Here is a 27,565-nt window from a genome sequence, read left to right as displayed (position 1 = left end):
CTTCTGGTTTACTGTATCCCTCTGACCTTCTTGTTGACGATGAAACACAGAAATTGCAACGGAATTAAATACAAAAGGCACAATGCCGACTTATGTACAAGAAAACTGACTCTTCTTACTGTCTATGTCTGAACCATTCATGTGACATTAGTTATAGATTCCGATACTTCACTTCAGGTTTACTGTATCCCTCTTACCTTCTTATTGACGATGAAACACAGAAATTGCATCGGAATTAAATACAAAAGGCACACGGCCGACTTAAGTAAAAGAAAACTGACTCTTCTTACTGTCTATTTTTAACCATTCCTGTGACACTAGATATAGATTCCGATGCTTCACTTCAGATTTACTGTATCCCTCTGACCTTAATATTGAAGATGAAACACAGATATTGCATCGGAATTATACACAAAAGGCACAATGCAACTTTAGTACAAGAAAACTAACTCTTCTTACTCTCTATGATTGAACCATTCTTGTGTCACTAGATATAGATTCAGATGCTTCACTTCAGGTTTACTGTATCCCTCTGACCTTCTTATTGACGATGAAACACAGCAATTGCATCGGAATTAAATACAAAAGGTACAATGCCGACTTAAGTACAAGAAAACTGACTCTTCTTGCTGTCTATGTTTGAACCATTCATGTGACACTAGTTATAGCTTCCGATGCTTCACTTCAGGTTTACTGTATCCCTCTGACCTTCTTATTGACAATGAAACACAGATATTGCTTCAGAATTAAATACAAAAGGCACAATGCCGACTTATGTACAAGAAAACTGACTCTTCTTACTGTCTATGTTTGAACCATTCATGTGACACTAGTTATAGATTCTGATTCTTCACTTCAGGTTTACTGTATCTCTCTGACCTTATTGACGATGAAACACAGAAATTTGATCGGAATTAAATACAAAAAGCACAATGCCGACTTAAGTACAAGAAAACTGACTCTTCTTACTGACTATAATGAAACCGTTCCTGTGACACTACTTATAGATTCCGATGCTTCACCTCAGGTTTACTGTATCCCTCTGTCCTTCTTATTGACGATAAAACACAGATATCGCAACGGAATTAAATACAAAAGGCACAATGCCGTCTTAGGTACAAGAAAACTGACTCTTCTTCCTGTCTATGTTTTGAACCATTCCTGTGACACTAGTTATAGATTCCGATGCTTCACTTCAGGTTTACTGTCTCCCTCAGACCTTCTTATAGTCGATGAAACACAGAAATTAATTACAAAAGGCACAATGCCGACTTAAATACACGAAAAGTGACTCTTCTAACTGTCTAAGTTTTGAACCATTCCTGTGACACTAGTTATAGATTCCGACGCTTCACTTCGGCTTTACTGTATCCCTCCGACCTTCTTATTGGCGATGAAACACAGAAATTGCATCGGAATTAAATATAAAAAGCACAATGCCGACTTAAGTACAAGAAAACTGAGTCTTCTTACTGTCTATGTATTGAACCATTCCTGTGACACTTGTTATAGATTCCGATGCTTCACTTAAGGTTTACTGTATCCCTCTGACCTTCTTATAGACGATGAAACACAGAAATTGCATCGGAATTAAAAACAAAAGGCACAATGCCGACATAAGTACAAGAAAACTGACTCTTCTTACTGTCTATGTTTTGAACCATTCCTGTGACACTAGTTATAGATTCCGATGCTTCACTTCAGGTTTACTGTATCCCTCTGACCTACTTATTGACGATAAAACACAGAAATTACATCGGAATTAAATAAAAAAGGCACAATGCCGACTTAAGTACAAGAAAACTGACTCTTCTAACTGTCTGTGTTTTGTACCATTCCTGTGACACTAGTTATAGATTCCGATGCTTCACTTCAGGTTTTCTGTATCCCTCTGACCTACTTATTGACGATGAAACACAGAAATGGCATCGGAATTAAATACAAAAGGCACAATGTCGACATAAGTACAAGAAAACTGACTCTTATTACTGACTATGATTTGAACCATTCATGTGACACTAGTTAAAGATTCCGATGCTTCACTTCAGGTTTGCTGTATCCCTCTGACCTTCTTATTGACGATGTAACACAGAAATTGCATCGTAATTAAATACAAAAGGCACAATGCCGACTTAAGTACAAGAAAACTGACTCTTCTTACTGTCTTTGTTTCGAACCATTCCTGTAACACAAGTTATAGATTCCGTTGCTTCACTTCAGGTTTACTGTATCCCTCTGACCTTCTTATTGACGATGAAACACAGAAATTGCATCGGAATTAATTACAAAAGTCACCATGCCGACTTAAGTACAAGAAAACTGACTCTTCTTACTGTCTATGCTTTGAACCTTTCCTGTGACACTAGTTATAGGTTCCGATGCTTCACTTCAGGTTCACTGTATCCCTCTGACCTTCTTATAGACGATGAAACACAGAAATTGCATCGGAATTAAATACAAAAAGTACAATGCCGACTTAAGTACATGAATACTGACTCTTCATACTGTCTATGTTATGAACCATTCCTTTGACACTAGTTATAGATTCCGATGCATCACTTCAATTTTACTGTATCCCTCGGACCTTCTTATTGACGATGAAACACAGAAATTGCATCGGAATTAAATAGAAAAGGCACAATGCCGACTTAAGTACAAGAAAACTGACTCTTCTTACTGTCTATGCTTTGAACCATTCCTGTGACACTAGTTATAGATTCCGATGCTTCACTTCAGGTTTACTGTATCCCTCTGACCATCTTATTGTCGACGAAACACAGAAATATCTTGGGAATTAAATACAAAAGGCAAATGCCGACTTAAGTAAAAGAAAACTGAGTCTTCTTACTGTCTATGTTTTGAACCATTCCTGTGACACTTGTTATAGATTCCGATGCTTCACTTCAGGTTTACTGAATTCCTCTGACCTTCTTGTTGACGATGAAACACAGAAATTGCATCGGAATGAAATAGAAAAGGCACAATGCCGACTTAAGTGCAAGAAAACTGACTCTTCTTACTGTCTATGATTTGAACCATTCCTGTGACACTAGTTATAGTTTCCGATGCTTCACCTCAGGTTTACTGTATCCCTCTGACCTTCTTATTGACGATGAAACACAGAAATTGCAACGGAATGAAATACAAAAGGCACAATGCCAGCTTCAGTACAAGAAAACTGACTCTTCTTACTGTCTATGTTTACAACCATTCCTGTGACACTAGTTATAGATTCCGATGCTTCACTTCAGGTATACTGTATCCCTCTGACATACTTATTGACGATGAAACACAGAAATTGCATCGGAATTAAATACAAAAGGCACAATGCCGACTTAAGTACAAGAAAACTGACTCTTCTTACTGACTATGATTTGAATCATTCATGTGACACTAGTTATAGATTCCGATGCTTCACTTCAGGTTTGCTGTATCCCTCTGACCTTCTTATTGACGATGAAACACAGAAATTGCATTGGAGTTAAATACAAAAGGCACAATGCCGACTTAAGTACAAGAAAACTGACTCTTCTTACAGTCTATGTTTTGAACCATTCCTGTGACTCTAGTTATTGATTCCGATGCTTTTCTTCAGGTTTACTGTATCCCTCTGACCTTCCTATTGACGATGAAACACAGATATTGCATCGGAATTAAACACAAAAGACACAATGCCGACTTAAGTACAAGAAAACTGACTCTTCTTACTGTCTATGTTTCGAACCATTCCTGTAACACTAGTTATAGATACCGATGCTTCACTTCAGGTTTACTGTATCCCTCTGACCTTCTTATTGACGATGAAACACAGAAATTGCATCGGAATTAAATACAAAAGTCACCATGCCGACTTAAGTACAAGAAAACTGACTCTTCTTACTGTCTATTTTTTGAACCTTTCCTGTGACACTAGTTATAGTTTCCGATGCTTCACTTCAGGTTCACTGTATCCCTCTGACCTTCTTATTGACGATGAAACACAGAAATTGCATCGGAATTAAATACAAGAAGTACAATGCCGACTTAAGTACAAGAATACTGACTCTTCTTACTGTCTATGTTATGAACCATTCCTTTGACACTAGTTATAGATTCCGATGCATCACTTCATTTTTACTGTATCCCTCGGACCTTCTTATTGACGATGAAACACAGAAATTGCATCGGAATTAAATAGCAATGGCACAATGCCGACTTAAGTACAAGAAAACTGACTCTTCTTACTGTCTATGCTTTGAACCATTCTTGTGACACTAGTTATAGATTCCGATGCTTCACTTCAGATTTACTGTATCCGTCTGACGTTCTTATTGACGATGAAACACAGAAATTGCTTCGGAATTAAATACAAAAGGCACAATGCAGACCTAAGTACAAGAAAACTGACTCTTCTTAATGTCTAAGTTTTGAACCATTCCTGTGACACTAGTTATGGATTCCGATGGTTAGCTTCAGCTTTACAGTATACCTCTGACCTTCTTATTGACGATGAAACACAGAAATTGCATCGGAATTAAACACAAAAGGCACAATGCCGACTTAAGTACAAGAAAACTGACTCTTCTTACTGTCTATGTTTTGAACCATTCCTGTGACACTAGTTATAGATTCCGATGCTTCACTTCTGGTTAATTGTATCCCTCTGACCTTCTTATTGACGTTGAAACACAGAAATTGCATCGGAATTAAATACAAAAGGCACAATGCCGACTTAAGTACAAAATACCTCACTCTTCTTACTGTATATGTTTTGAACCATTCATGTGACACTAGTTATAGATTCCGATGCTTCACTTCAGGTTTACTGTATCCCTCTGACCTTCTTATTGACGATGTAACACAGAAATTGCATCGGAATTAAATACAAAAGGCACAATGCCGACTTAAGTAAAAGAAAACTGACTCTTCTTACTGTCTATGTTTTGAACCATTCATGTGACACTTGTTATAGATTCCGATGCTTCACTTCAGGTTTGCTGTATCCCTCAGACCTTCTTATTGACGATGAAACACAGTAATTGCATCGGAATTAAATAGAAAAGGCACAATGCCGATTTAAGTACAAGAAAACTGACCCTTCTTACTGTCTATGTTTTGAACCATTCTTGTGACTCTTGTTATAGATTGCGATGCTTCACTTCAGGTTTACTGTATCCCTCTGACCTTCTTATTGACGATGCAACACAGAAATTGCATCGGAATTAAATACAAAAGGCACAATGCCGACTTAAGTACAAGAAAACTGACTCTTCTTACTGTCTATGTTTGAACCATTCATGTGACATTTGTTATAGATTCCGATGCTTCACTTCAGGTTTACCGTATCCTTCAGACCTTATTATTGACGATGAAACACAGTAATTGCATCGGCATTAAATAGAAAAGGCACAATGCCGTCTTAAGTAGCAGAAAACTGACTCTTCTTACTGTCTATGTTTTGAACCATTCCTGTGACACTAGTTATAGATTCCGATGTTTTACTTCAGGTTTACTGTATCCCTCTGACCTTCTTATTGACCATGAAACACAGAAATTGCATCGGAATTAAATACAAAAGGCACAATGCCGACTTAAGTACAAGAAAACTGACTCTTCTTACTGTCTATGTTTCAACCATTCCTGTGACAATAGTTATAGATTCCGATGCTTCACTTCAGGTTTACTGTATCCCTCTGACCTTCTTATTGACGATGAAACACAGAAATTGCATCGGAATTAAATAACAAAGGCACAATGCCGACTTAAGTACAAGAAAACTGACTCTTCTTACTGCCTATGTTTTGAACCATTCATGTGACACTAGTTATAGATTACGATGCTTCACTTCAGGTTTACTGTATCCCTCTGGCCTTCTTATTGACGATAAAACACAGAAATTGCATCGGAATTAAATACAAAAGGCACAATGCCGACTTATGTACAAGCGAACTGAGTCTTCTTACTGTCTATTTTTGAACCATTCATGTGACACTAGTTATAGATTCCGATGCATCACTTCAGGTTTACCGTATCCCTCTGACCTTCTTATTGACGATGAAACACAGAAATTGCATCGGAATTAAATACAAAAGGCACAATGCCGACTTAAGTTCGAGAAAACAGACTCTTCTTACTGTCTATGTTTGAACCATTCCTGTGACACTAGTTATAGATTCCGAAGCTTCACTTCAGGTTTACTGTATCCCTCTGACCTTCTTATTGACGATGAAACACAGAAATTGCATCGGAGTTCAATACAAAAGGCACAATGCCGACTTAAGTACAAGAAAACTGACTCTTCTTACAGTCTTTGTTCTGAACCATTCCTGTGACACTAGGTATAGATTCCGATGCTTCACTTCAGGTTTACTGTATCCCTCTGACCTTCTTATTGACGATGAAACACAGTAATTGCATCGGAATTCAATAGAAAAGGCACAATGCCGATTTAAGTACAAGAAAACTGACCCTTCTTACTGTCTATGTTTTGAACCATTCTTGTGACTCTTGTTATAGATTGCGATGCTTCACTTCAGGTTTACTGTATCCCTCTGACCTTCTTATTGACGATGCAACACAGAAATTGCATCGGAATTAAATACAAATGGCACAATGCCGACTTAAGTACAAGAAAACTGACTCTTCTTACTGTCTATGTATGAACCATTCATGTGACATTTGTTATAGATTCCGATGCTTCACTTCAGGTTTACTGTATCCTTCAGACCTTATTATTGATGATGAAACACAGTAATTGCATCGGCATTAAATAGAAAAGGCACAATGCCGTCATAAGTAGCAGAAAACTGACTCTTCTTACTGTCTATGTTTTGAACCATTCCTGTGACACTAGTTATAGATTCCGATGTTTTACTTCAGGTTTACTGTATCCCTCTGACCTTCTTATTGACCATGAAACACAGAAATTGCATCGGAATTAAATACAAAAGGCACAATGCCGACTTAAGTACAAGAAAACTGACTCTTCTTACTGTCTATGTTTCAACCATTCCTGTGACAATAGTTATAGATTCCGATGCTTCACTTCAGGTTTACTGTATCCCTCTGACCTTCTTATTGACGATGAAACACAGAAATTGCATCGGAATTAAATACAAAAGGCACAATGCCGACTTAAGTACAAGAAAACTGACTCTTCTTACTGCCTATGTTTTGAACCATTCATGTACACTAGTTATAGATTACGATGCTTCACTTCAGGTTTACTGTATCCCTCTGGCCTTCTTATTGACGATGAAACACAGAAATTGCATCGGAATTAAATACAAAAGGCACAATGCCGACTTATGTACAAGCGAACTGAGTCTTCTTACTGTCTATTTTTGAACCATTCATGTGACACTAGTTATAGATTCCGATGCATCACTTCAGGTTTACCGTATCCCTCTGACCTTCTTATTGACGATGAAACACAGAAATTGCATCGGAAATAAATACAAAAGGCACAATGCCGACTTAAGTACGAGAAAACAGACTCTTCTTACTGTCTATGTTTGAACCATTCCTGTGACACTTGTTATAGATTCCGATGCTTCACTTCAGGTTTACTGTATCCCTCTGACCTTCTTATTGTCGATGAAACACAGAAATTGCATCGGAGTTCAATACAAAAGGCACAATGCCGACTTAAGTACAAGAAAACTGACTCTTCTTACAGTCTTTGCTTTGAACCATTCCTGTGACACTAGGTATAGATTCCGATGCTTCACTTCAGGTTTACTGTATCCCTCTGACCGTCTTATTGACGATGAAACACAGAAATTGCATCGGAATTAAATACAAAAGGCACAATGCCGACTTAAGTACAATAAAACTGACTCTTCTTACTGTCTATGTTTTGAACCATTCCTGTGACACTAGTTATGCATTCCGATGCTTCACATCAGATTTACTGTATCCCTCTGACCTTCTTATTAACGATGAAACACAGATATTGCATCGGAATTAAATACATAGGCACAATGCCGGCTTAAGTACAAGGAAACTGACTCTTCTTACTGTCTATGTTTTGAACCATTCCTGTGACACTAGTTATAGATTCCGATGCTTCACTTCAGGTTTACTGTATCCCTCTGACCTTCTTAGTGACGATGAAACACAGAAATTGCATCGGAATTAAATAGAAAAGGCATAATGCCGACTTAAGTACAAGAAAACTGACTCTTCTTACTGGCTATGTTTTGAACCATTCCTGTGACACTAGTTATAGATTCGGATGCTTCACTTCAGGTTTACTGTATCCCTCTGACCTTCTTATTGACGATCAAACACAGAAATTACATCGGAATTATATACAAAAGGCACAATGCCGACTTAAGTACAAGAAAACTGACTCTTCTTACTGTCTATGTTTTGAACCATTCCTGTGACACTAGTTATACATTCCTATGCTTCACTTCTGGTTAATTATATCCCTCTGACCTTCTTATTGACGTTGAAACACAGAAATTGCATCGGAATTAAATACAAAAGGCACAATGCCGACTTAAGTACAAAATACCTGACTCTTCTTACTGTATATGTTTTGAACCATTCATGTGACACTAGTTATAGATTCCGATGCTTCACTTCTGGTTAATTATATCCCTCTGACCTTCTTATTGACGTTGAAACACAGAAATTGCATCGGAATTAAATACAAAAGGCACAATGCCGACTTAAGTACAAAATACCTGACTCTTCTTACTGTATATGTTTTGAACCATTCATGTGACACTAGTTATAGATTCCGATGCTTCACTTCAGGTTTACTGTATCCCTCTGACCTTCTTATTGACGATGTAACACAGAAATTGCATCGGAATTAAATACAAAAGGCACAATGCCGACTTAAGTAAAAGAAAACTGACTCTTCTTACTGTCTATGTTCTGAACCATTCATGTGACACTTGTTATAGATTCCGATGCTTCACTTCAGGTTTGCTGTATCCCTCAGACCTTCTTATTGACGATGAAACACAGTAATTGCATCGGAATTAAATAGAAAAGGCACAATGCCGATTTAAGTACAAGAAAACTGACCCTTCTTACTGTCTATGTTTTGAACCATTCTTGTGACTCTTGTTATAGATTGCGATGCTTCACTTCAGGTTTACTGTATCCCTCTGACCTTCTTATTGACGATGCAACACAGAAATTGCATAGGAATTAAATACAAAAGGCACAATGCCGACTTAAGTGCAAGAAAACTGACTCTTCTTACTGTCTAAGTTTGAACCATTCATGTGACATTTGTTATAGATTCCGATGCTTCACTTCAGGTTTACTGTATCCTTCAGACCTTATTATTGACGATGAAACACAGTAATTGCATCGGCATTAAATAGAAAAGGCACAATGCCGTCTTAAGTAGCAGAAAACTGACTCTTCTTACTGTCTATGTTTCAACCATTCCTGTGACAATGGTTATAGATTCCGATGCTTCACTTCAGGTTTACTGTATCCCTCTGACCTTCTTATTGACGATGAAACACAGAAATTGCATCGGAATTAAATACAAAAGGCACAATGCCGACTTAAGTACAAGAAAACTGACTCTTCTTACTGCCTATGTTTTGAACCATTCCTGTGACAATAGTTATAGATTACGATGCTTCACTTCAGGTTTACTGTATCCCTCTGGCCTTCTTATTGACGATGAAACACAGAAATTGCATCGGAATTAAATACAAAAGGCAAATGCCGACTTATGTACAAGCGAACTGAGTCTTCATGCTGTCTATTTTTCAACCATTCATGTGACACTAGTTATAGATTCCGAAGCTTCACTTCAGGTTTACTGTATCCCTCTGACCTTCTTATTGACGATGCAACACAGAAATTGCATCGGAATTAAATACAAAAGGCACAATGCCGACTTAAGTGCAAGAAAACTGACTCTTCTTACTGTCTAAGTTTGAACCATTCATGTGACATTTGTTATAGATTCCGATGCTTCACTTCAGGTTTACTGTATCCTTCAGACCTTATTATTGACGATGAAACACAGTAATTGCATCGGCATTAAATAGAAAAGGCACAATGCCGTCTTAAGTAGCAGAAAACTGACTCTTCTTACTGCCTATGTTTTGAACCATTCCTGTGACAATAGTTATAGATTACGATGCTTCACTTCAGGTTTACCGTATCCCTCTGACCTTCTTATTGACGATGAAACACAGAAATTGCATCGGAAATAAATACAAAAGGCACAATGCAGACTTAAGTACGAGAAAACAGACTCTTCTTACTGTCTATGTTTGAACCATTCCCGTGACACTAGTTATAGATTCCGAAGCTTCACTTCAGGTTTACTGTATCCCTCTGACCTTCTTATTGACGATGAAACACAGAAATTGCATCGGAGTTCAATACAAAAGGCACAATGCCGACTTAAGTACAAGAAAGCTGACTCTTCTTACAGTCTTTGTTTTGAACCATTCCTGTGACACTAGGTATAGATTCCGATGCTTCACTTCAGGTTTCCTGTATCCCTCTGACCTTCTTATTGACGATGAAACACAGAAATTGCTTCGGAATTAAATACAAAAGGCACAATGCCGACTTAAGTACAATAAAACTGACTCTTCTTACTGTCTATGTTTTGAACCATTCCTGTGACACTAGTTATGCATTCCGATGCTTCACATCAGGTTTACTGTATCCCTCTGACCTTCTTATTAACGATGAAACACAGATATTGCATCGGAATTAAATACATAGGCACAATGCCGACTTAAGTACAAGGAAACTGACTCTTCTTACTGTCTATGTTTTTAACCATTCCTGTGACACTAGTTATAGATTCCGATGCTTCACTTCAGGTTTACTGTATCCCTCTGACCTTCTTAGTAACGATGAAACACAGAAATTGCATCGGAATTAAATAGAAAAGGCACAATGCCGACTTAAGTACAAGAAAACTGACTCTTCTTACTGGCTATGTTTTGAACCATTCCTGTGACACTAGTTATAGATTCGGATGCTTCACTTCAGGTTTACTGTATCCCTCTGACCTTCTTATTGACGATCAAACACAGAAATTACATCGGAATTATATACAAAAGGCACAATGCCGACTTAAGTACATGAAAACTGACTCTTCTTACTGACTATGTTTTGAACCATTCCTGTGACACTAGTTATAGATTCCGATGTTTCACTTCAGGTTCACTGTATCCCTCTGACCTTCTTATTGACGATGAAACACTGAAATTGCATCGGAATTAAGTACAAAACGCACAATGCCCACTTAAGTACAAGAAATCTGACTCTTCTTACTGTCTATGTTTGAACCATTCATGTGACATTTGTTATAGATTCCGATGCTTCACTTCAGTTTTACTGTATCCCTCAGACCTTATTATTGACGATGAAACACAGTAATTGCATCGGCATTAAATAGAAAAGGCACAATGCCGTCTTAAGTAGCAGAAAACTGACTCTTCTTACTGTCTATGTTTTGAACCATTCCTGTGACACTAGTTATAGATTCCAATGTTTTACTTCAGGTTTACTGTATCCCTCTGACCTTCGTATTGACCATGAAACACAGAAATTGCTTCGGAATTAAATACAAAAGGCACAATGCCGACTTAAGTACAAGAAAACTGACTCTTCTTACAGTCTTTGTTTTGAACCATTCCTGTGACACTAGTTATCGATTCCGATGCTTCACTTCAGGTTTACTGTATCCCTCTGACCTTCTTATTGACGATGAAACACAGAAATTGCATCGGAATTAAATAAAAAAGGCACAATGCCGACTTAAGTACAAGAAAACTGACTCTTCTTACTGCCTATGTTTTGAACCATTCATGTGACACTAGTTATAGATTACGATGCTTCACTTCAAGTTTACTGTATCACTCTGGCCTTCTTATTGACGATGAAACACAGAAATTGCATCGGAATTAAATACAAAAGGCACAATGCCGACTTATGTACAAGCGAACTGAGTCTTCTTACTGTCTATTTTTGAACCATTCATGTGACACTAGTTATAGATTCCGATGCATCACTTCAGGTTTACCGTATCCCTCTGACCTTCTTATTGACGATGAAACACAGAAATTGCATCGGAATTAAATACAAAAGGCACAATGCCGACTTAAGTACGAGAAAACAGACTCTTCTTACTGTCTATGTTTGAACCATTCCTGTGACACTAGTTATAGATTCCGAAGCTTCACTTCAGGTTTACTGTATCCCTCTGACCTTCTTATTGACGATGAAACACAGAAATTGCATCGGAATTAAATACAAAAGGCACAGTGCCGTCTTAAGTACAAGAAAACTGACTCTTCTTACTGTCTATGTTTTGGCCCATTCCTGTGACACTAGTTATAGATTCCGTTGTTTCACTTCTGGTTTACTGTATCCCTCTGTCCTTCTTATTGACGATGAAACACAGAAATTGCATCGGAGTTCAATACAAAAGGCACAATGCCGACTTAAGTACAAGAAAACTGACTCTTCTTACAGTCTTTGTTTTGAACCATTCCTGCGACACTAGGTATAGATTCCGATGCTTCACTTCAGGTTTACTGTATCCCTCTGACCTTCTTATTGACGATGAAACACAGATATTGCATCGGAATTAAATACAAAAGGCACAATGCCGACTTAAGTACAAGAAAACTGACTCTTCTTACTGTCTATGTTTTGAACCATTCCTGTGACACTAGTTATGCATTCCGATGCTTCACATCAGGTTTACTGTATCCATCTGACCTTCTTATTAACGATGAAACACAGATATTGCATCGGAATTAAATACATAGGCACAATGCCGACTTAAGTACAAGGAAACTGACTCTTCTTACTGTCTATGTTTTGAACCATTCCTGTGACACTAGTTATAGATTCCGATGCTTCACTTCAGGTTTACTGTATCCCTCTGACCTTCTTAGTGACGATGAAACACAGAAATTGCATCGGAATTAAATAGAAAAGGCACAATGTCGACTTAAGCACAAGAAAACTGACTCTTCTTACTGTCTATGTTTTGAACCATTCCTGTGACACTAGTTATAGATTCGGATGTTTCACTTCAGGTTTACTGTATCCCTCTGACCTTCTTATTGACGATCAAACACAGAAATTACATCGGAATTATATACAAAAGGCACAATGCCGACTTAAGTACATGAGAACTGACTATTCTTACTGACTATGTTTTGATCCATTCCTGTGACACTAGTTATAGATTCCGATGTTTCACTTCAGGTTCACTGTACCCCTCTGACCTTCTTATTGACGATGAAACACTGAAATTGCATCGGAATTAAATACAAAACGCACAATGCCGACTTAAGTACAAGAAAATTGACTCTTCTTACTGCCTATGTTTTGAACCATTCCTGTGACACTAGTTATAGATTCCGATGCTTCACATCAGGTTTACTGTATCCCTCTGACCTTCTTATTGACGATGAAACACAGAAATTGCATCGGAATTAAATACAAAAGGCACTACGCCTACTTAACTACAAGAAAACTGACTTTTCTTACTGTCTATTTTTTGAACCATTTCTGTGACACTAGTTATAGGTTCTGATGCTTCACTTCAGGATTACTGTATCCCTCTGACCTTCTTATTGACGATCAATCACAGAAATTGCTTCTGAATTAAATACAAAAGGCACAATGCCGACTTAAGTACAAGAAAACTGACTCTTCTTACTGTCTATCTTTTGAACCATTCCTGTGACACTAGTTATAGTTTCCGATGCTTCACTTCAGGATTACTGTATCCCTCTGACCTTCTTATTGACGATCAATCACAGAAATTGCTTCTGAATTAAATACAAAAGGCACAATGCCGACTTAAGTACAAGAAAACTGACTCTTCTTACTGTCTATGTTTTGATCCATTCCTGTGACACTAGTTATAGATTCCGATGCTTCACTTCAGGTTTACTGTATCCCTCTGACCTTCTTATTGGCGATGAAACACAGAAATTGCATCGGAATTAAATACAAAAAGCACAATGCCGACTTTAGTACAAGAAAACTGACTCTTCTTACTGTCTGTGTTTTGAACCATTCCTGTGATACTAGTTATAGATTCCGATGCTTCACTTAAGGTTTACTGTATCCCTCTGTCCATCTTATTGACGATGAAACACAGAAATTGCATCGGAAGTAAATACAAAGGGCACAATGCCGACATAAGTACAAGAAAACTGACTCTTCTTACTTTCTATGTTTTGAACCATTCCTGTGACACTAGTTATAGATTCCGATGCTTCACATCAGGTTTACTGTATCCCTATGACCTTCTTATTGACGATTAAACACAGAAATTGCATCTGAATTAAATACAAAAGGCACAATGCCGACTTAAGTACAAGAAAACTGACTCTTCTTACTGTCTATGATTTGAACCATTCCTGTGACACTATTTATAGATTCCGATGCTTCACTTCAGGATTACTGTATCCCTCTGACCATCTTATTGACGATGAATCACAGAAATTGCTTCGGAATTAAATACAAAAGGCACAATGCCGACTTAAGTACAAGAAAACTGACTCTTCTTACTTTCTATGCTTTGAACCATTCCTGTGACACTAGTTATAGATTCCGATGCTTCACATCAGGTTTACTGTATCCCTCTGACCTTCTTATTGACGATGAATCACAGAAATTGCATCGGAATTAAATACAAGAAGCACAATGCCGACTTAAGTACAAGAAAACTGACTCTTCTTACTGTCTGTGTTTTGGACCATTCCTGTGACACTAGTTATAGGTTCCGATGCTTCACTTCAGGTTTACTGTATCCCTCTGACCATCTTATTGACGATGAAACACAGAAATTGCATCGGAATTAAATACAAAGGGCACAATGCCGACTTAAGTTCAAGAAAACTGACTCTTCTTACTGTCTGTTTTGAACCATTCCTGTGACACTAAATATAGATTCCGATGCTTCACTTCAGGTTTACTGTATCCCTCAGACCTTCTTGTTGACGATGAAACAGAGAAATTCCATCGGAATTAAATACAAGAAGCACAATGCCGACTTAAGTACAAGAAAACTGACTCTTCTTACGGTCTGTGTTTTGAACCGTTCCTGTGACACTAGTTATAGATTCCGATGCTTCACTTCAGGTTTACTGTATCCCTCTGACCTTCTTATTGACGATGAAACACAGATATTGCATCGGAATTAAATAGAACAGGCACAATGCCGATTTAAGTACAAGAAAACTGACCCTTCTTACTGTCTACGTTTTGAACCATTCATGTGACTCTTGTTATAGATTGCGATGCTTCACTTCAGGTTTACTGTATCCCTCTGACCTTCTTATTGACGATGCAACACAGAAATTGCATCGGAATTAAATACAAAAGGCACAATGCCGACTTATGTACAAGCGAACTGAGTCTTCTTACTGTCTATTTTTGAACCATTCATGTGACACTAGTTATAGATTCCGATGCATCACTTCAGGTTTACCGTATCCCTCTGACCTTCTTATTGACGATGAAACACAGAAATTGCATCGGAATTAAATACAAAAGGCACAATGCCGACTTAAGTACGAGAAAACAGACTCTTCTTACTGTCTATGTTTGAACCATTCCTGTGACACTAGTTATAGATTCCGAAGCTTCACTTCAGGTTTACTGTATCCCTCTGACCTTCTTATTGACGATGAAACACAGAAATTGCATCGGAATTAAATACAAAAGGCACAGTGCCGTCTTAAGTACAAGAAAACTGACTCTTCTTACTGTCTATGTTTTGGCCCATTCCTGTGACACTAGTTATAGATTCCGTTGTTTCACTTCTGGTTTACTGTATCCCTCTGTCCTTCTTATTGACGATGAAACACAGAAATTGCATCGGAGTTCAATACAAAAGGCACAATGCCGACTTAAGTACAAGAAAACTGACTCTTCTTACAGTCTTTGTTTTGAACCATTCCTGCGACACTAGGTATAGATTCCGATGCTTCACTTCAGGTTTACTGTATCCCTCTGACCTTCTTATTGACGATGAAACACAGATATTGCATCGGAATTAAATACAAAAGGCACAATGCCGACTTAAGTACAAGAAAACTGACTCTTCTTACTGTCTATGTTTTGAACCATTCCTGTGACACTAGTTATGCATTCCGATGCTTCACATCAGGTTTACTGTATCCATCTGACCTTCTTATTAACGATGAAACACAGATATTGCATCGGAATTAAATACATAGGCACAATGCCGACTTAAGTACAAGGAAACTGACTCTTCTTACTGTCTATGTTTTGAACCATTCCTGTGACACTAGTTATAGATTCCGATGCTTCACTTCAGGTTTACTGTATCCCTCTGACCTTCTTAGTGACGATGAAACACAGAAATTGCATCGGAATTAAATAGAAAAGGCACAATGTCGACTTAAGCACAAGAAAACTGACTCTTCTTACTGTCTATGTTTTGAACCATTCCTGTGACACTAGTTATAGATTCGGATGTTTCACTTCAGGTTTACTGTATCCCTCTGACCTTCTTATTGACGATCAAACACAGAAATTACATCGGAATTATATACAAAAGGCACAATGCCGACTTAAGTACATGAGAACTGACTATTCTTACTGACTATGTTTTGATCCATTCCTGTGACACTAGTTATAGATTCCGATGTTTCACTTCAGGTTCACTGTACCCCTCTGACCTTCTTATTGACGATGAAACACTGAAATTGCATCGGAATTAAATACAAAACGCACAATGCCGACTTAAGTACAAGAAAATTGACTCTTCTTACTGCCTATGTTTTGAACCATTCCTGTGACACTAGTTATAGATTCCGATGCTTCACATCAGGTTTACTGTATCCCTCTGACCTTCTTATTGACGATGAAACACAGAAATTGCATCGGAATTAAATACAAAAGGCACTACGCCTACTTAACTACAAGAAAACTGACTTTTCTTACTGTCTATTTTTTGAACCATTTCTGTGACACTAGTTATAGGTTCTGATGCTTCACTTCAGGATTACTGTATCCCTCTGACCTTCTTATTGACGATCAATCACAGAAATTGCTTCTGAATTAAATACAAAAGGCACAATGCCGACTTAAGTACAAGAAAACTGACTCTTCTTACTGTCTATCTTTTGAACCATTCCTGTGACACTAGTTATAGTTTCCGATGCTTCACTTCAGGATTACTGTATCCCTCTGACCTTCTTATTGACGATCAATCACAGAAATTGCTTCTGAATTAAATACAAAAGGCACAATGCCGACTTAAGTACAAGAAAACTGACTCTTCTTACTGTCTATGTTTTGATCCATTCCTGTGACACTAGTTATAGATTCCGATGCTTCACTTCAGGTTTACTGTATCCCTCTGACCTTCTTATTGGCGATGAAACACAGAAATTGCATCGGAATTAAATACAAAAAGCACAATGCCGACTTTAGTACAAGAAAACTGACTCTTCTTACTGTCTGTGTTTTGAACCATTCCTGTGATACTAGTTATAGATTCCGATGCTTCACTTAAGGTTTACTGTATCCCTCTGTCCATCTTATTGACGATGAAACACAGAAATTGCATCGGAAGTAAATACAAAGGGCACAATGCCGACATAAGTACAAGAAAACTGACTCTTCTTACTTTCTATGTTTTGAACCATTCCTGTGACACTAGTTATAGATTCCGATGCTTCACATCAGGTTTACTGTATCCCTATGACCTTCTTATTGACGATTAAACACAGAAATTGCATCTGAATTAAATACAAAAGGCACAATGCCGACTTAAGTACAAGAAAACTGACTCTTCTTACTGTCTATGATTTGAACCATTCCTGTGACACTATTTATAGATTCCGATGCTTCACTTCAGGATTACTGTATCCCTCTGACCATCTTATTGACGATGAATCACAGAAATTGCTTCGGAATTAAATACAAAAGGCACAATGCCGACTTAAGTACAAGAAAACTGACTCTTCTTACTTTCTATGCTTTGAACCATTCCTGTGACACTAGTTATAGATTCCGATGCTTCACATCAGGTTTACTGTATCCCTCTGACCTTCTTATTGACGATGAATCACAGAAATTGCATCGGAATTAAATACAAGAAGCACAATGCCGACTTAAGTACAAGAAAACTGACTCTTCTTACTGTCTGTGTTTTGGACCATTCCTGTGACACTAGTTATAGGTTCCGATGCTTCACTTCAGGTTTACTGTATCCCTCTGACCATCTTATTGACGATGAAACACAGAAATTGCATCGGAATTAAATACAAAGGGCACAATGCCGACTTAAGTTCAAGAAAACTGACTCTTCTTACTGTCTGTTTTGAACCATTCCTGTGACACTAAATATAGATTCCGATGCTTCACTTCAGGTTTACTGTATCCCTCAGACCTTCTTGTTGACGATGAAACAGAGAAATTCCATCGGAATTAAATACAAGAAGCACAATGCCGACTTAAGTACAAGAAAACTGACTCTTCTTACGGTCTGTGTTTTGAACCGTTCCTGTGACACTAGTTATAGATTCCGATGCTTCACTTCAGGTTTACTGTATCCCTCTGACCTTCTTATTGACGATGAAACACAGATATTGCATCGGAATTAAATAGAACAGGCACAATGCCGATTTAAGTACAAGAAAACTGACCCTTCTTACTGTCTATGTTTTGAACCATTCATGTGACTCTTGTTATAGATTGCGATGCTTCACTTCAGGTTTACTGTATCCCTCTGACCTTCTTATTGACGATGCAACACAGAAATTGCATCGGAATTAAATACAAAAGGCACAATGCCGACTTAAGTACAAGAAAACTGACTCTTCTTACTGTCTATGTTTGAACCATTCATGTGACATTTGTTATAGATTCCGATGCTTCACTTCAGGTTTACTGTATCCCTCCGACCTTATTATTGACGATGAAACACGGTAATTGCATCGGCATTAAATAGAAAAGGCACAATGCCGTCTTAAGTAGCAGAAAACTGACTCTTCTTACTGTCTATCTTTGGAACTATTCCTGTGACACTAGTTATAGATTCCGATGTTTTACTTCAGGTTTACTGTATCCCTCTGACCTTCTTATTGACCATGAAACACAGAAATTGCATCGGAATTAAATACAAAAGGCACAATGCCGACTTAAGTACAAGAAAACTGACTCTTCTTACTGTCTATGTTTCAACCATTCCTGTGACAATAGTTATAGATTCCGATGCTTCACTTCAGGTTTACTGTATCACTCTGACCTTCTAATTGACGATGAAACACAGAAATTGCATCGGAATTAAATACAAAAGGCACAATGCCGACTTAAGTACAAGAAAACTGACTCTTCTTACTGCCTATGTTTTGAACCACTCATGTGACACTAGTGATAGATTACGATGCTTCACTTCAGGTTTACTGTATCCCTCTGGCCTTCTTATTGACGATGAAACACAGAAATTGCATCGGAATTAAATACAAAAGGCACAATGCCGACTTATGTACAAGCGAACTGAGTCTTCTTACTGTCTATGTTTTGAACCATTCCTGTGACACTAGTTATGCATTCCGATGCATCACATCAGGTTTTCTGTATCCCTCTGACCTTCTTATTAACGATGAAACACAGATATTGCATCGGAATTAAATACATAGGCACAATGCCGACTTAAGTACAAGGAAACTGACTCTTATTACTGTCTATGTTTTGAACCAATCCTGTGACACTAGTTATAGATTCCGATGCTTCACTTCAGGTTTACTGTATCCCTCTGACCTTCTTAGTGACGATGAAACACAGAAATTGCATCGGAATTAAATAGAAAAGGCACAATGCCGACATAAGTACAAGAAAACTGACTCTTCTTACTGTCTATGATTTGAACCATTCCTGTGACACTAGTTATAGATTCGGATGCTTCACTTCAGGTTTACTGTATCCCTCTGACCTTCTTATTGACGATCAAACACAGAAATTACATCGGAATTATATACAAAAGGCACAATGCCGACTTAAGTACATGAAAACTGACTCTTCCTACTGACTATGTTTTGAACCATTCCTGTGACACTAGTTATAGATTCCGATGTTTCACTTCAGGTTCACTGTATCCCTCTGACCTTCTTATTGACGATGAAACACTGAAATTGCATCGGAATTAAATACAAAACGCACAATGCCGACTTAAGTACAAGAAAATTGACTCTTCTTACTGTCTATGTTTTGAAATATTCCTGTGACACTAGTTATAGATTCCGATGCTTCACTTCAGGTTTACTGTATCCCTCTGACCTTCTTATTGCCGATGAAACACATAAATTGAATCGGAATGAAATAGAAAGGGCACAATGCCGACTTAAGTTCAAGAAAACTGACTCTTCTAACTGTCTGTTTTGAACCATTCCTGTGACACTAAATATAGATTCCGATGCTTCACTTCAGGTTTACTGTATCGCTCTGACCTTCTAATTGACGATGAAACACAGAAATTGCATCGGAATTAAATACAATAAGCACAATGCCGACTGAAGTACAAGAAAACTGACTCTTCTTACTATCTGTGTTTTGAACCATTCCTGTGACACTAGTTATAGATTCCGATGCTTCACTTAAGGTTTACTGTATCCCTCTGACCATCTTATTGACGATGAAACACAGAAATTGCATCGGAAGTAAATACAAAAGGCACAATGCCGACTTAAGTACAAGAAAACTGACTCTTCTTACTGTCTATGTTTTGAACCATTCCTGTGACACTAGTTATAGATTACGATGCTTCACATCAGGTTTACTGTATCCCTCTGACCTTCTTATTGACGATTAAACACAGATATTGCATCGGAATTAAATACAAAAGGCACAATGCCGACTTAAGTACAAGAAAACTGACTCTTCTTATTGTCTATGTTTTGAACCATTCCTGTGACACTATTTATAGATTCCGATGCTTCACTTCAGGATTACTGTATCCCTCTGACCTTCTTATTGACGATGAATCACAGAAATTGCTTCCGAATTAAATACAAAAGGCACAATGCCGACATAAGTACAAGAAAACTGACTCTTCTTACTGTCTATGTTTTGATCCATTCCTGTGACACTAGTTATAGATTCCGATGCTTCTCTTCAGGTTTACTGTATCCCTCTGATCTTCTTATTGACGATGAAACACAGAAATTGCATCGGAATTAAATAGAAAAGGAACAATGCCTACTTAAGTTCAAGAAAACTGTCTCTTCTTACTGTCTGTTTTGAACCATTCCTGTGACACTAAATATAGATTCCGATGCTTCACTTCAGGTTTACTGTATCCCTCTGACCTTCTTATTGACGATGAAACACAGAAATTGCATCGGAATTAAATGCAAGAAGCACAATGACGACTTAAGTACAAGAAAACTGACTCTTCTTACTGTCTGTGTTTTGGACTATTCCTGTGACACTAGTTATAGGTTCCGATGCTTCACTTCAGGTTTACTGTATCCCTCTTACCATCTTATTGACGATGAAACACAGAAATTGCATCGGAATTAAATACAAAAGGCACAATACCGACCTAAGTACAAGAAAACTGACTCTTCTTAATGTCTATGTTTCGATCCATTCCTGTGACACTAGTTATAGATTCCGATGCTTCACTTCAGGTTTACTGTGTCCCTCTGACCTTCTTATTGCCGATGAAACACATAAATTGCATCGGAATGAAATAGAAAGGGCACAATGCTGACTTAAGTTCAAGAAAACTGACTCTTCTTACTGTCTGTTTTGAACCATTCCTGTGACACTAAATATAGATTCCGATGCTTTACTTCAGGTTTACTGTATCGCTCTGACCTTCTTATTGACGATGAAACACAGAAATTGCATCGGAATTAAATACAAAAAGCACAATGCCGACTTAAGTACAAGAAAACTGACTCTTCTTACTGTCTGTGTTCTGAACCATTCCTGTGACACTAGTTATAGATTCCGATGCTTCACTTCAGGTTTACTGTATCCCTCTGACCATCGTATTGACGATGAAACACAGAAATTTCATAGGAAGTAAATACAAAAGGCACAATGCCGACTTAAGTACAAGAAAACTGACTCTTCTCACTGTCTATGTTTTGAACCATTCCTGTGACACTATTTATAGATGCCGATGCTTCACTTCAGGATTACTGTATCCCTCTGACCTTCTTATTGACGATGAATCACAGAAATTGCTTCGGAATTAAATACAAAAGCCACAATGCCGACTTAAGTACAAGAAAACTGACTCTTCTTACTGTCTATGTTTTGATCCATTCCTGTGACACTAGTTATAGATTCCGATGCTTCTCTTCAAGTTTACTGTATCCCTCTGATCTTCTTATTGACGATGAAACACAGAAATTGCATCGGAATTAAATAGAAAAGGAACAATGCCGACTTAAGTTCAAGAAAACTGACTCTTCTTACTGTCTGTTTTGAGCCATTCCTGTGACGCTAAATATAGATTCCGATGCTTCACTTCAGGATTACTGTATCCCTCTGACCTTCTTATTGACGATGAAACACAGAAATTGCATCGGAATTAAATACAAAAAGCACAATGCCGACATAAGTACAAGAAAACTGACTCATCTTACTGTCTGTGTTTTGGACCATTCCTGTGACACTAGTTATAGGTTCCGATGCTTCACTTCAGGTTTACTGTATCCCTCTGACCATCTTATTGACGATGAAACACAGAGATTGCATCGGAATTAAATACAAAAGGCACAATGCCGACTTAAGTTCAAGAAAACTGACTCTTCTTACTGTCTGTTTTGAACCATTCCTGTGACACTAAATATAGATTCCGATGCTTCACTTCAGGTTTACTGTATCCCTCTGACCTTCTTATTGACGATGAAACACAGAAATTGCATCGGAATTAAATACAAGAAGCACAAAGCCGACTTAAGTACAAGAAAACTGACTCTTCTTACTGTCTATGATTTGAACCATTCCTGTGACACTAGTAATAGAATCCGATGCTTCACTTCAGGTTGACTGTATCCCTCTGACCTTCTTACTGACGATGAAACACTGAAATTGCATCGGAATTAAATACAAAAGGCACAATGCCTACTTAAGTACAAGAAAATTGACTCTTCTTACAGTCTATGTTTCAACCATTCCAGTGACACTAGTTATAGATTCCGATGCTTCACTTCAGGTTTACTGTATCCCTCTGACCTTCTTAATGACGATGAAACACAGAAATTGCATCGGAATTAAATACAAAAGGCACAATGCCGACATAAGTACAAGAAAACTGACTGTTCTTACTGTCTATGTTTTGAAAAATTCCAGTGACACTAGTTATAGATTCCGATGCTTCACTTCAGGTTTACTGTATCCCTCTGACCTTCTTATTGACGATGATACACAGAAATTGCATCGGAGTTAAATACAAAAGGCACAATGCCGACTTAAGTACAAGAAAACTGACTCTTCTTACCGTCTATGTTTCGAACCATTCCTGTGACACTAGTTATAGATTCCGATGCTTCACTTCAGGTTTACTGTATCCCTCTGACCTTCTTATTGACGATTTAACACTGAAATTGCATCGGAATTAAATACAAAAGGCACAATGCCGACTTAAGTACAAGAAAACAGACTCTTCTTACTGCCTATGTTTTGAACCATTCCTGTGACACTAGTTATAGATTCCGATGCTTCACTTCAGGTTTACTGTATCCCTCTGACCTTCTTATTGACGATGAAACACAGAAATTGCATCGGAGATAAATACAAAAGGCACAATGCCGACCTCAGTACAAGAAAACTGACTCTTCTTACAGTCTATGTTTTGAACCATTGCTGTGACACTAGTTATGGATTCCGATGCTTCACTTCAGGTTTACTGAATCCCTCTGACCTTATTATTGACGATGAAACACAAATATTGCATCGGAATTAAATATAAAAGCCACAATGCGGACTTAAGTACAAGGAAACTTACTCTTCTTTCTGTCTATGTTTTGAACCATTCCTGTGGCACTAGTTACAGATTCCGAAGCTTCACTTCAGGTTTACTGTATCCCTCTGACCTTCTTATTGGCGATGAAACACAGAAATTGCATCGGAATTAAATACAGAAGGCACAATGCCGACTTCAGTACAAGAAAACTGACTCTTCTTACTGTCTATGATTTGAACCATTCATGTGACACTAATTATGGATTCCGATGCTTCACTTCATGTTTACTGTATCCCTTTGACCTTCTTATTGACGATGAAACACAGAAATTGCATCGGAATTAAATACAAAAGGCACAATGCTGACTTAAGTACAAGAAAACTGACTCTTCTTACTGTCTATGTTTTGAACCATTCCTGCGGCACTAGTTATAGATTCAGATGCTTCACTCAGGTTCACTGTATCCCTCTGACGTTCTTATTGACGATGAAACACAGAAATTGCATCGGAATTAAATACAAAAGGCACAATGCCGACTTAAGTACAAGAAAACTGACTCTTCTTTCTGTCTATGTTTGAACCATTCCTGTGACACATTCCGATGCTTCACTTCAGGTTTACTGTATCCCTCTGACCTTCTTATTGACGATGAAACACAGAAATTGCATCGGAATTAAATACAAAAAGCACAATGCCGAACTAAGTACAAGAAAACTGACTCATCTTACTGTCTGTGTTTTGGACCATTCCTGTGACACTAGTTATAGGTTCCGATGTTTCACTTCAGGTTTACTGTATCCCTCTGACCATCTTATTGACGATGAAACACAGAGATTGCATCGGAATTAAATACAAAAGGCACAATGCCGACTTAAGTTCAAGAAAACTGACTCTTCTTACTGTCTGTTTTGAACCATTCCTGTGACACTAAATATAGATTCCGACGCTTCACTTCAGGTTTACTGTATCCCTCTGACCTTCTTATTGACGATGAAACACAGAAATTGCATCGGAATTAAATACAAGAAGCACAAAGCCGACTTAAGTACAAGAAAACTGACTATTCTTACTGTCTGTGTTTTGAACCATTCCTGTGACACTAGTTATAGATTCCGATGCTTCACTTCAGGTTTACTGTATCCCTCTGACCTTCTTATTGACGATGAAACACAGAAATTGCATCGGAATTAAATACAAAAGGCACAATACCGACCTAAGTACAAGAAAACTGACTCTTCTTACTGTCTATGATTTGAACCATTCCTGTGACACTAGTAATAGAATCCGATGCTTCACTTCAGGTTGACTGTATCCCTCTGACCTTCTTACTGACGATGAAACACTGAAATTGCATCGGAATTAAATACAAAAGGCACAATGCCTACTTAAGTACAAGAAAATTGACTCGTCTTACAGTCTATGTTTCAACCATTCCAGTGACACTAGTTATAGATTCCGAAGCTTCACTTCAGGTTTACTGTATCCCTCTGACCTTCTTAATGACGATGAAACACAGAAATTGCATCGGAATTAAATACAAAAGGCACAATGCCGACATAAGTACAAGAAAACTGACTGTTCTTACTGTCTATGTTTTGAAAAATTCCAGTGACACTAGTTATAGATTCCGATGCTTCACTTCAGGTTTACTGTATCCCTCTGACCTTCTTATTGACGATGAAACACAGAAATTGCATCGGAGTTAAATACAAAAGGCACAATGCCGACCTCAGTACAAGAAAACTGACTCTTCTTACAGTCTATGTTTTGAACCATTGCTGTGACACTAGTTATGGATTCCGATGCTTCACTTCAGGTTTACTGAATCCCTCTGACCTTATTATTGACGATGAAACACAAATATTGCATCGGAATTAAATATAAAAGCCACAATGCGGACTTAAGTACAAGGAAACTTACTCTTCTTTCTGTCTATGTTTTGAACCATTCCTGTGGCACTAGTTACAGATTCCGAAGCTTCACTTCAGGTTTACTGTATCCCTCTGACCTTCTTATTGGCGATGAAACACAGAAATTGCATCGGAATTAAATACAGAAGGCACAATGCCGACTTCAGTACAAGAAAACAGACTCTTCTTACTATCTATGATTTGAACCATTCATGTGACACTAATTATGGATTCCGATGCTTCACTTCATGTTTACTGTATCCCTTTGACCTTCTTATTGACGATGAAACACAGAAATTGCATCGGAATTAAATACAAAAGGCACAATGCTGACTTAAGTACAAGAAAACTGACTCTTCTTACTGTCTATGTTTTGAACCATTCCTGCGGCACTAGTTATAGATTCAGATGCTTCACTCAGGTTCACTGTATCCCTCTGACGTTCTTATTGACGATGAAACACAGAAATTGCATCGGAATTAAATACAAAAGGCACAATGCCGACTTAAGTACAAGAAAACTGACTCTTCTTTCTGTCTATGTTTGAACCATTCCTGTGACACATTCCGATGCTTCACTTCAGGTTTACTGTATCCCTCTGACCTTCTTATTGACGATGAAACACAGAAATTGCATCGGAATTAAATACAAAAAGCACAATGCCGAACTAAGTACAAGAAAACTGACTCACCTTACTGTCTGTGTTTTGGACCATTCCTGTGACACTAGTTATAGGTTCCGATGTTTCACTTCAGGTTTACTGTATCCCTCTGACCATCTTATTGACGATGAAACACAGAGATTGCATCGGAATTAAATACAAAAGGCACAATGCCGACTTAAGTTCAAGAAAACTGACTCTTCTTACTGTCTGTTTTGAACCATTCCTGTGACACTAAATATAGATTCCGATGCTTCACTTCAGGTTTACTGTATCCCTCTGACCTTCTTATTGACGATGAAACACGGAAATTGCATCGGAATTAAATACAAGAAGCACAAAGCCGACTTAAGTACAAGAAAACTGACTATTCTTACTGTCTGTGTTTTGAACCATTCCTGTGACACTAGTTATAGATTCCGATGCTTCACTTCAGGTTTACTGTATCCCTCTGACCTTCTTATTGACGATGAAACACAGAAATTGCATCGGAATTAAATACAAAAGGCACATTACCGACCTAAGTACAAGAAAACTGACTCTTCTTACTGTCTATGATTTGAACCATTCCTGTGACACTAGTAATAGAATCCGATGCTTCACTTCAGGTTGACTGTATCCCTCTGACCTTCTTACTGACGATGAAACACTGAAATTGCATCGGAATTAAATACAAAAGGCACAATGCCTACTTAAGTACAAGAAAATTGACTCTTCTTACAGTCTATGTTTCAACCATTCCAGTGACACTAGTTATAGATTCCGATGCTTCACTTCAGGTTTACTGTATCCCTCTGACCTTCTTAATGACGATGAAACACAGAAATTGCATCGGAATTAAATACAAAAGGCACAATGCCGACATAAGTACAAGAAAACTGACTGTTCTTACTGTCTATGTTTTGAAAAATTCCAGTGACACTAGTTATAGATTCCGATGCTTCACTTCAGGTTTACTGTATCCCTCTGACCTTCTTATTGACGATGAAACACAGAAATTGCATCGGAGTTAAATACAAAAGGCACAATGCCGACCTCAGTACAAGAAAACTGACTCTTCTTACAGTCTATGTTTTGAACCAT

The sequence above is a fragment of the Schistocerca serialis genome, unplaced genomic scaffold, assembly GCF_023864345.2.
Source record: "Schistocerca serialis cubense isolate TAMUIC-IGC-003099 unplaced genomic scaffold, iqSchSeri2.2 HiC_scaffold_1417, whole genome shotgun sequence".
In the NCBI taxonomy this organism is placed as follows: domain Eukaryota; kingdom Metazoa; phylum Arthropoda; class Insecta; order Orthoptera; family Acrididae; genus Schistocerca; species Schistocerca serialis.
This window is presented reverse-complemented; position numbering follows the sequence as displayed.